The following is a 9,913-nucleotide window of genomic DNA, read 5'->3' as shown; positions in this document are numbered from 1 at the left end:
AGCGAAATCGTCGACAATTTTTTTCACCGGCTAGGTAGAATTAAGTAAAAAATTTTAACCCCATTCACTTAGGCGGAAATACGGACTAATTAACTCAGCTCCTCGGGTTTAAAGTGTTACTGTTATTGTAATTATTATTGAAATATCGTACATTCAGTAACTCCAATACTAACTTTACTGTATAAAAAAAATTAATTATTCATTGTGTAAATAACCTTGGTGACGATACGACAAATAAAAAAATTTCACAATTACCCGTGTTGTATTTTAATACACAATACGTGTCGGGGCATACCTGAGCGGGATACTGGTAAATTAAAGGTAAATCTATTTTTGAGGAGGCTAAGCCCTCGAAACCCTCTCCTAACTTTATCTTTCCTTGTGTAGAACTCGACGAGCCACTCGCATTACAGTGAAACTTCTTTGTGTTAAACAAATATGCTTTATGTTTACAAATGAATTAATGTTTATCCGAAACATGTGAATTATTTTTGCACGGTATTTTCCTAAACAGTTTGCCATGACGGCATAAAATATCAATTACTTTACGTTTAAAATTCTTTTGTCGCCACATTATTTTCAACAGTCAGTGCGGCATAAGTTATTTTAATTCAAACAAAAAACGCCATAAAAAAATCTGAAACTAATTATTTTATTTACACATGAATACACATTATATGTTCATTTACATCTATATATTATCATGTGTCGTTTCGAAAATATACTGATTTTTTTGTTGAAAAATTTACTGCACGACTACTATTTTTCAACAAAAGTTCTCACGGCTCTTATTTTCGTTGATTCGGCCCCACATCTTCCTACATTGAACCGAGGCCTCTACATTATTGAGTACAAAATGTCACTTTCCTCGGATCGAATTTTTTTATTTGAAATTATAACCAACACCGAACGAGCACATGAGCTGAATAATATCATCGGCGAGGGATCAATCGATGACTATACACGTATGATTTATTGATAAGGCCCACAGCGCTACTTGGAGTTTGGACAATGTGCCAATAGCGTAGTTTGCATTCTTAGCCCTAACCCCCCCCATCGACTCAAACGAATTGAATTTTTTAAAAGAGAGGGCAAAGGTACAACAATGTGATAGAAAAGCTATCCGCCAAGTTCTAAGAGTTCCCGACTGTTATCGCGCCGCTTATCAAATCATATCGTCACACAAGTTGGTTACATTTGGGAGGGGGAGCCACGAAAACATTCCGGAGTAGAATTTAACCTCAAAATTTTCACCTATCCTTCGTTTCGCGCCATTTTTCCGTTCAAATAACGGACCACTAAGAGACGCCCTACGGATAACGAAAACAATTTTGTTTGACACAGAATTTAGAAATGTAGTGCGGGAGAGGGCCTAGTTAGAATGCAGAGTAGTGCTGAGATTTATTGCTCGAACGCTATGATTTCATGTTCGTGGGGGTCCCGAATCTCTCCCCCTAAATACACAATTGGAGCAGTTGCGTAATTAGAATCTCGGGGGGTGGACAATTTCCCCTGTGAACTAAATAAAAAAAAATCATCGCCGTATTTCTTATTTTGTCACGGGGGGGATAACGACACACATATTACTCCCCTCCATAGACAGATACGATTACGGCAGTGCGTTTGACAAAGATTACGGTGACATAATAAGAACACACAAAGGCAATCTAAAAATAAACGTCGTTTGAATCTATGACGTCATCATCGAAGATAATCGAATGTGTTATATTTTTACGGTAAATAAATGAAACGACGATTACGCGGCGGGTGTTGAATTTGTTTTTCGGTGTACATAATGTTTATAGCACTTTTTTCTAAAGTATAAGTTAATTAAAGTAATCATTATTGGATATGCGTCGTACACTCGCCAAACCACCACAGAAAATACTCATTGATAAAGTATTTTTTTGTAACATCTCCAACTAAATCAGCACCTAGCTTAGAAATTCGTATTGGAAAAATGTTAAATGGTAATTGAAACGTAATGAACCGTTTTTGTCGATAAGTCCCAACTGTACTTTTCGCAGACGACACTTGCAGCTTTTATACGGGACATAATTTTTTTTCGAGTGTAACCAAAAAATGTGGTTATTCCGAAACGTATACAACAACGAGAGATCAACAAGTACGCCATCTTTAATAGAACGTGACACGTTCCGTTGAATAATAGATAGTAACGAATGACAATAGAACACGATGTGACCAGCAATAAACGATCATGTGCTAAAATAATGGTATATTGGAAAGAAAACTTATTTTAGTAATTTAATAAAGTGTTTGGATATAAACTATTTTACGGAAACGGGGATAATTTATAAAAAAATTAAGTATTTATATATTTTCAACGAGTGATGGGAAATAACGCGTTCATTTTCATAGCTCTAAAGCGTATGCGTTCAAATGTTAAAAAACCATTTCGAACATGAACATGATTCTTCTTCTTGTATTCTACGAACGTGAACGATTTTGGTTCGTTCATTGTTTTTCTGGTTTTTACAGTTCGAGTTTACATAAAAATAAATACCTAAAATTAAAAATTTATTTTTGAGAAATAATATACCATAACGATAATTGTTTTACGTGGTAAGATGGGATCGCTGTTATTACACCATAGTCATAAAAAAATGGTTCGAAATGAATGCGTTTTTGCGGATTCGTTGATATTCAAATGAACGAACTCGATCGAGTGCGTTCAATTATGACAAAATGAATGAAAGCGTTTCATATAAGAATGCAAATGTAAATCGAATGCAAAAACCCATTAATCGAATAGTCATAAAGTTAAATTAATAACAATTAAATATATATATATATATGCTCATCCTCCAAACAGCATATGTGATGATTCATTCATCAAAATCAACATATCACTTACGAAATTAAAGTTTTGCTAAGCATTTTTTTTTACAGTATTGAATTATCCTAATACAATAGTGTTTAATACACTCTTTGAAAATACTAACACATACGCAAAAAGGCTTTTTGTTAGATTTTTCTTACTGATTCGTTTACGGGCATAAAAATACAGACCGGCTGATTATGTAAACCCGAATCTGGTGACAGCGTCCGCTAAGCAGCATCGTAAACAAATAAAACGTCATCTTCAACGTTTCTTTTTTTAATTTCTAGTAAAATTACAAAATTGAAATTTAATATTCCGTCTTTATCGTCTGTGCAATTGATATTTGCGCACATCTGATAGTTTGTTTTTACCGTGCGAATCACTACATTCGTACTGTAATCATTATGCGCCGTGACTTTTTTTTTAAAGAACACATAGGCCATTCCAATGCCCATTATGGTTACTGACATTCAAAAAATGTCTTTTATGAGCAAAAGGAAAATGGTTAAATTTATACGTATGTTTTTATAACATTATCATAAAAATTTCATTATCTCATTACCTATCCTAGGGCCGTGATTAATTGTGTTGCACTCGTTGCTATTTAAAGATTTTATTATGCATCTTCTTCCCATTGTTATTTTCGGGATCTGTTTATTTTAATTTCATTGATCTTTGGTTTTATTTGATTTTTGTTAAGTTGGTTACAAAATTAATTAATAGTATTGTAACTGTTTTTTATAATCTTTTTTTACCTAGGATAAGGTACGAAATCCACGGTGCTCCGGTTTTGCCTCGGCCCGTGGTAAGAACTCCTCGAGGTTCTTGTTAAGTTAGACCGGTTAAATATTTCGTTTAGCTAACAGGCGTTTTATTTTTATACTTTTGGATTTCTCATAGCTTCAAACATTAATTATATATATATATATATCTATTACTGTTAATAATATTATCTGTCATTGAAAATACAGTCACGTGTAGTCATAGGTATTTACAGTTTGTCGTGAGTAAAAAAAATAATCATCCGTTTTACATCCTTCTATTTTCTGATCTCAACAGGCTACAGAGGGGGATAACCCTCTTTTCTCGTGTTAAGGAGTCAAAAATGGTCTTGGCTGAGTCAATGATGGACGGAACGGGTATTATGACTGGTTTGCACCAATGAGAAAATCACAAGAAAAATATCGTTGGCACTTTGAAGATCGTGAACTCCGTGCGCTGAAATACACGTTACTACCCTTTAGGCCTGGCCCACCTCTTACAGTTTGTCGAGAGTAGATTATAATAATTATAAGTCAAAAAGAATTGGTATTCTTTTTCGCATTAACCTTTTTCCTCATTATACGACAAGAATTTCGCCCCAAACATGTTGCGCCTTCCTTTTACAAGTGTAATAATTATTAAAAAAATCAGAGAATCGAAACGGCTGAGTAGTAATGTAAATTATGTACACAATACGATTAGTGTGTAAATACAAGCAGTTTACTTTAAAATTAACTTATTAATAGTATTTATTTATGACAATGACATTAACATTTTTATTCGTTTTTTATTATTTAGTAATCTCAAAAACATTTACTAGTCACCATAGGCGGAATTCGAACAACATTTTTAGAGGATCTAACTTAATTTCTCCCCTCCTTACAAATATTTCTATATATAAATTTACATGTAATTTCGATTATTCCTTTTTTTTCAGTGGGGGGAGGGCTTATGTTCCCTCTAGACACTCTCAGATTGTGGATATACTAGTCGCTATGAATCGAAATAGTGTAAAGGGATAAATCTATAGGAATTAAAAATAAACAAGTCTCTAGTTTTTTTCTAGAGTTAAATAACACCAGTGCTGGCGAAAACGTTTACCGGCCCTAAGTAAATAAAAAAAATGCGGAGGTCTTAAAACCCCCTCCAAAAAAACTATCGAATTATTTTTTTTTCGCACAGTACACAGATCGTCAATGATCATTATAGTGTAATTAGTACGGGCAGGGGTATTTTGGAGGGGGTGTTTGTGCTCAACCGATTAGTTGACGCGCTCTATGCGCGGCTACAGTACCTACATTGTGTCAAAACCATATAACCGATGCTTTCGTTTCCTTTCTCACCTCCCCTTACGGCATGTAATATTTAGATTAAGGCAAGAAATTTGTATAGTAGTATTACATGAGTTTGTCATTTTATCTAAAGTTCTTTTTAAATTCAGCTACGTAAATTAAAGTTCCTATTTTTTATAATTATTGAGAAACTCTGTTATTGTGATTTATTGTTTTTATAAGAAGGAACTGTGTAATTATTATTGTTTTTTGTTAGTTAAAGTTATGTTTTAGATGTCTGTCGCAGCTGGCCAGTGCGACATCTTGTCGACGGTTCTGTGAGTTATATTATTGTTAAATTAAAAAATTATTTTTTAATTGTGTATTGTAATTATTATTGAAAAGATAATCTATTAAATAGGCAGTATAAGATATCCTAGTGATGTGCGATAGTGTTTAATAGGTGATTTTAGTCGTGTTGTTTTTTATTATTTCTCTATTTATCTAGCCACTTAAAATTCGATTTATCGAATAAGATTATTGCATTTTAATTAAATTCTATTGATTTCCGTTACAAGCTTACTATACACATTAAACGATTCAATAATGGCTTTCACATGTAGTCAAATTTGAATGTTAATAGCCAGTTTATGTTTTTTTATAGTTAATTAATTGTTTTTATTCATTGGATTTTGTGTTTGTCTTTGTGTGTTATATTTGAAAAGAATATTAATTATCGTTAAGCCTTTTATAATTATTATTTTAAAAGATATTTGTAATTTTGATTTTTATACATTTATTAGTAAGTTATCGATTAAAAAAATTTATTTTTATTAATTTGTATGTGCCAAAGTGGCAATTATTTTTATTATTTTTTATTGAGTCAATGGAGTTTTTGCTGATAATTATTTCTATATTTATACATTACAGAGTCTTGGGGTCTTAAACCTAGAGTTATGTATTGGCTGTACACTTCAGTGATTAAACTTATGGTCTTGTTCGGTACCCTGGTAGGTGGACCAGAACAGCACTCTTTATATCCAAAAAAGAGCTTAGTCACAAACAGAGTATGGCTGCCATAGCAGGGTAGATAAAAAAAAGTTGATCTTCGAAATTTCAATGAGAACTATTTAAACTTTATTAAAACGTAGACATAAAAGCAATACACAAATTAATTACCATTTTTTTATCGATAAATTTTTCGTTTTTAGCTCTTTTCGAGTCCTCCCGTTGGATATGCTGGTCATTCCCAATCACTCCAATTAGTGAACTACTAAAGGGGTAGAGTTTAGACCCGTCATCACGCGGTCTAGCTCAAAAGTAGCAGACTGAAGAGTGGCTCCACCTTTCAGTCTGCTACCAGCACAACTACCTTTTCACTATACCTACTAAAAGATTGTTAAGCCTAAAAACTAGCCAGCACGCACACTAATTGTTATGATCGACTAAAGGACCAGTATTCCAACCTCGACTCTTACTGCACACACACACAATTTTAATAGCACGAAGGATAAAAAGTATTTACTCTCAAGTACAGATTTTCAAATAGTTATTTTATTTATGAAACTTAAAAACACAAAGTCAAAATGTAATATAATAATGTAACACAAAATTAAGTAAGTAGTACAAAACACAAAGTTACTCGCACACAAACGTTCTGATCCGTAGCTCGACGTTTCTTCGTCAAAACGTCCAGTCTCCTATACTTTCCATGTTTCACTTTATGTATATTCTTTTTCCCACCATTATTAATTTGCTTACTCTGTATTTTCCTTTTATGTTGCTTAAGAATTCCAAAATTGCTCTCTACTGTTGTAAAACTTATATTATACTATAATCGACGTTATTCAATACTTCCTCAGCTATTTACTACACATCAAAATAGGCATTTTGTGAAGATTTTAGCTTCGATGCGAAGCTGAGAAGGTATTGGTTTTACTAAGATTTTTTTTTTTTTTTGTGTCTGTTACCACTTTTTCTCAGCTCTCACCGAACCGATTTCTTTCAATGATACGTCAAAAGATCACAAATCGTATCTAGTCGAAGACATTACCCTTAAAAATTGAAAAAAATTCCCTCGTTCCCCGTAAAAGGGGGAAACCTCCAAAAAAATTACAAATTTAAAAATCGCTAATTTTCGAAATTTTTTCAATTTTTTTTACTTAAAAGTGCCATAACTTTTTCAAAAATAAACATATCAATATAATTCTTTTTTATATAGATGCATAATATCATTACCTTTCATTTGGTATATTTTTTTCATAAATTTAACCCTTAACCTGCCCACAAGGGGGGATTTAAAATGACAACTTTTTCACAAAAAATTAATTTTTTTAACTTAAATTTTGAAAATGTTCCGGAAGGTCTGACACTTTTATATATATCTTAAATTAAAGCTAATGTAATATGCTTTATCATGAAAAAAAAAAATTTCGGACTTTATCTTATCTTCATGGTGAAAATGGCTACCGAATGCTATTTTTGTGTGAAAATTTTCGATTTTGTATTTTCCATTTTTAACTTTATTATGCTATAACTTTTTGAAAAATGTATGAATCATTACAATTTTTTTATGAGAAGTAGTATTTATATAGATCTTTCATTCGACATACTGTTTTTTTAAATCGGACCATTTCCCTAAATACAGGGGGGATTCAAAACATAAAAATGCATATAGAAAGTAGAACTTTTTCAACGTAACTTTTGAAAGTGTTCCGGAAGGTCTGACACTTTTATATATATCTTAAATTAAAGCTAATGTAATATACTTTATAATGGTAAAAAAAAATTTCGGACTTTATTTTATCTTCATGGTGAAAACAGACATTAAACTTAATAAAAAAAATACGATTTTTGTAAAAAAATTCTTTTTTATATTTTTAACTTTATAATGCTATAACTTCTCGAAAGATGTATGGATCAATATAATTCTTTTTTTTGTAGATGCATGATGTCTTTACCTATCATTTGGTATATTTTTTTTATAAATCTGACTTTTGACCTGCCTACAGGGGGGGATTCAAAATGACAACTTTTTCACAAAAAATTGACTTTTTCAACTTAAATTTTGAAAGTGTTCCGGAAAGTCTGACACTTTTATATATATATTAAATTAAAGCTAATGTAATTTACTTTATTATGCGAAAAAAAAATTTCGAACTTTATTTTATCTTCACGGTGAAAATGGCTACCGAATGCTATTATTGTGTGAAAATTCTCGATTTTATTTTTTAAATTTTTAACTTTATAATGCTATGACATATTGAAAAGTGTATGGATCAACATTATTTTTTTATGAGAAATAATATTTTTTAATAATCCCTTTTTCATTCTACATACTTTATCTTAATTAGGATATTAATAATGAACTAGCAGATAATGTAGCTTTTGGAATAGTCCACCAATTTTTTAAAATTAAACACTATCTAAAGATTTGCATCGAAGCGTTTTTTTTTTGATAGTGATTTTAATCACTGTCAGATATCATTATACTTAATCCATCTATACCACGTCACCACTGTGCCGCGACCCCCCTGTGCTGGGTTTTTTTTAAACAAAATTTACTGGTCACTCAACGTGTTTTTAGTATTTTGACAAAAAACCACCTCTGTTATTCAATTTTTGGTCAAATATTATAATTAGTATATCAAAATAGTTTGATATTTACTGTAGTATACAAATTTATTAGTTTCAAAAATTGATAGCATGGATATCGTAATTAACGTCATTATATGGTATATTTCTAGTAGATCTCAAATAAGTTTAAAATTAAAAAAAATTCTTTTTTTTTTTTTATGCAATTTGGCTGATATTTATTAATATTAGATAATTATATTAGTAGAAAAAAATTATTCCCTTATTTTAAAAACTTTTACCTTTTTTTGAAAATAAAGTGTAAGCTAAAATATAAGATATTCTTAAAAATATTTTTTAATGACAATTGATTATTAAATACTTTTCAATTATTTTTTTTTATCAAGCATAGTTTTATACTAAATATAATAAAAAACACCAGTATACAATTTAATGTTATGAAAAAATTATATACCAGTATAAATTTAATTTATTATTATGAAAATTCAGCAAATGTAGGTGATGTCACAGGTTTACTTGATTTTAATAGTAATATTTTAAACGTTCTATAGTTCTACTAGAATAATTTTTTACCATCATTTTATTTATTATTGTCATTATACATAGTTATAATAACTACTTATAGTTTTAATAAAATTAATTTTTGATAATTTTTTTTTAATTAATTATATCATAATTATTTAAAAACTAATAGAGTCTTAATATAAACTTTAATTTGAGCCATAACACTTCATTTTTTAAAATAAAATCTCTTTTAACTCAATTTTAAGTCTATATATTACATTTGACAATTACAACACAGAAATTTTTACTAAAATTTACATTTAATTAGATTTTAATTATAATAGACCACTCAAAAGCTAAATCTCATTATCTAACAATTACCAAAAAAAATATTGACCCGAAGCTTCCATTAAAAGGTTCTGTTTTAGATAATTTTTTATATATTCAAAGTGTGGCCAAAAACTAATATCTATTAGTCTACATCTGTATTCAAAGCCATTAATACAGGTGTGATCAAAAACTGACGGCTCCATAAACGTGAACCATAAAGATGTAAAATCGATTCACAAATAAAACATCTTAATAAGAAGTATATAAAATTAAAAAAGAAATACTACTGTTCAAAATAGAAAAGAAATTATATTTCTGAAGTCATTGGTTACCGTTTACGATATTTCAATCGCTAATTCTTTAGAGATCAATTTTTTAAACAAAGAAAGTAATTTATTTATTTCTAAACAAGTCTTTAGAACTAAAACTTCAGTATATAATAAAATTCTAGTTAGAACTATTCCATCGATACGAGATATAAAAGATAATAATTTTGAATTTAAATAATAAATAATTGAAACTAAAATAATTATATAAATTACTCATTATATAAATTAAATACATATAAATAAATTGTTTGATAAAAAATTATTGAAAAGTATTTAATGAT

This window comes from Daktulosphaira vitifoliae, unplaced genomic scaffold, assembly GCF_025091365.1.
Source record: "Daktulosphaira vitifoliae isolate Bord-2020 unplaced genomic scaffold, ASM2509136v1 Scaffold_2, whole genome shotgun sequence".
Taxonomy (NCBI): domain Eukaryota; kingdom Metazoa; phylum Arthropoda; class Insecta; order Hemiptera; family Phylloxeridae; genus Daktulosphaira; species Daktulosphaira vitifoliae.
The sequence above is the reverse complement of the archived record's forward strand: the minus strand, read 5'-3'. Positions refer to the sequence as shown.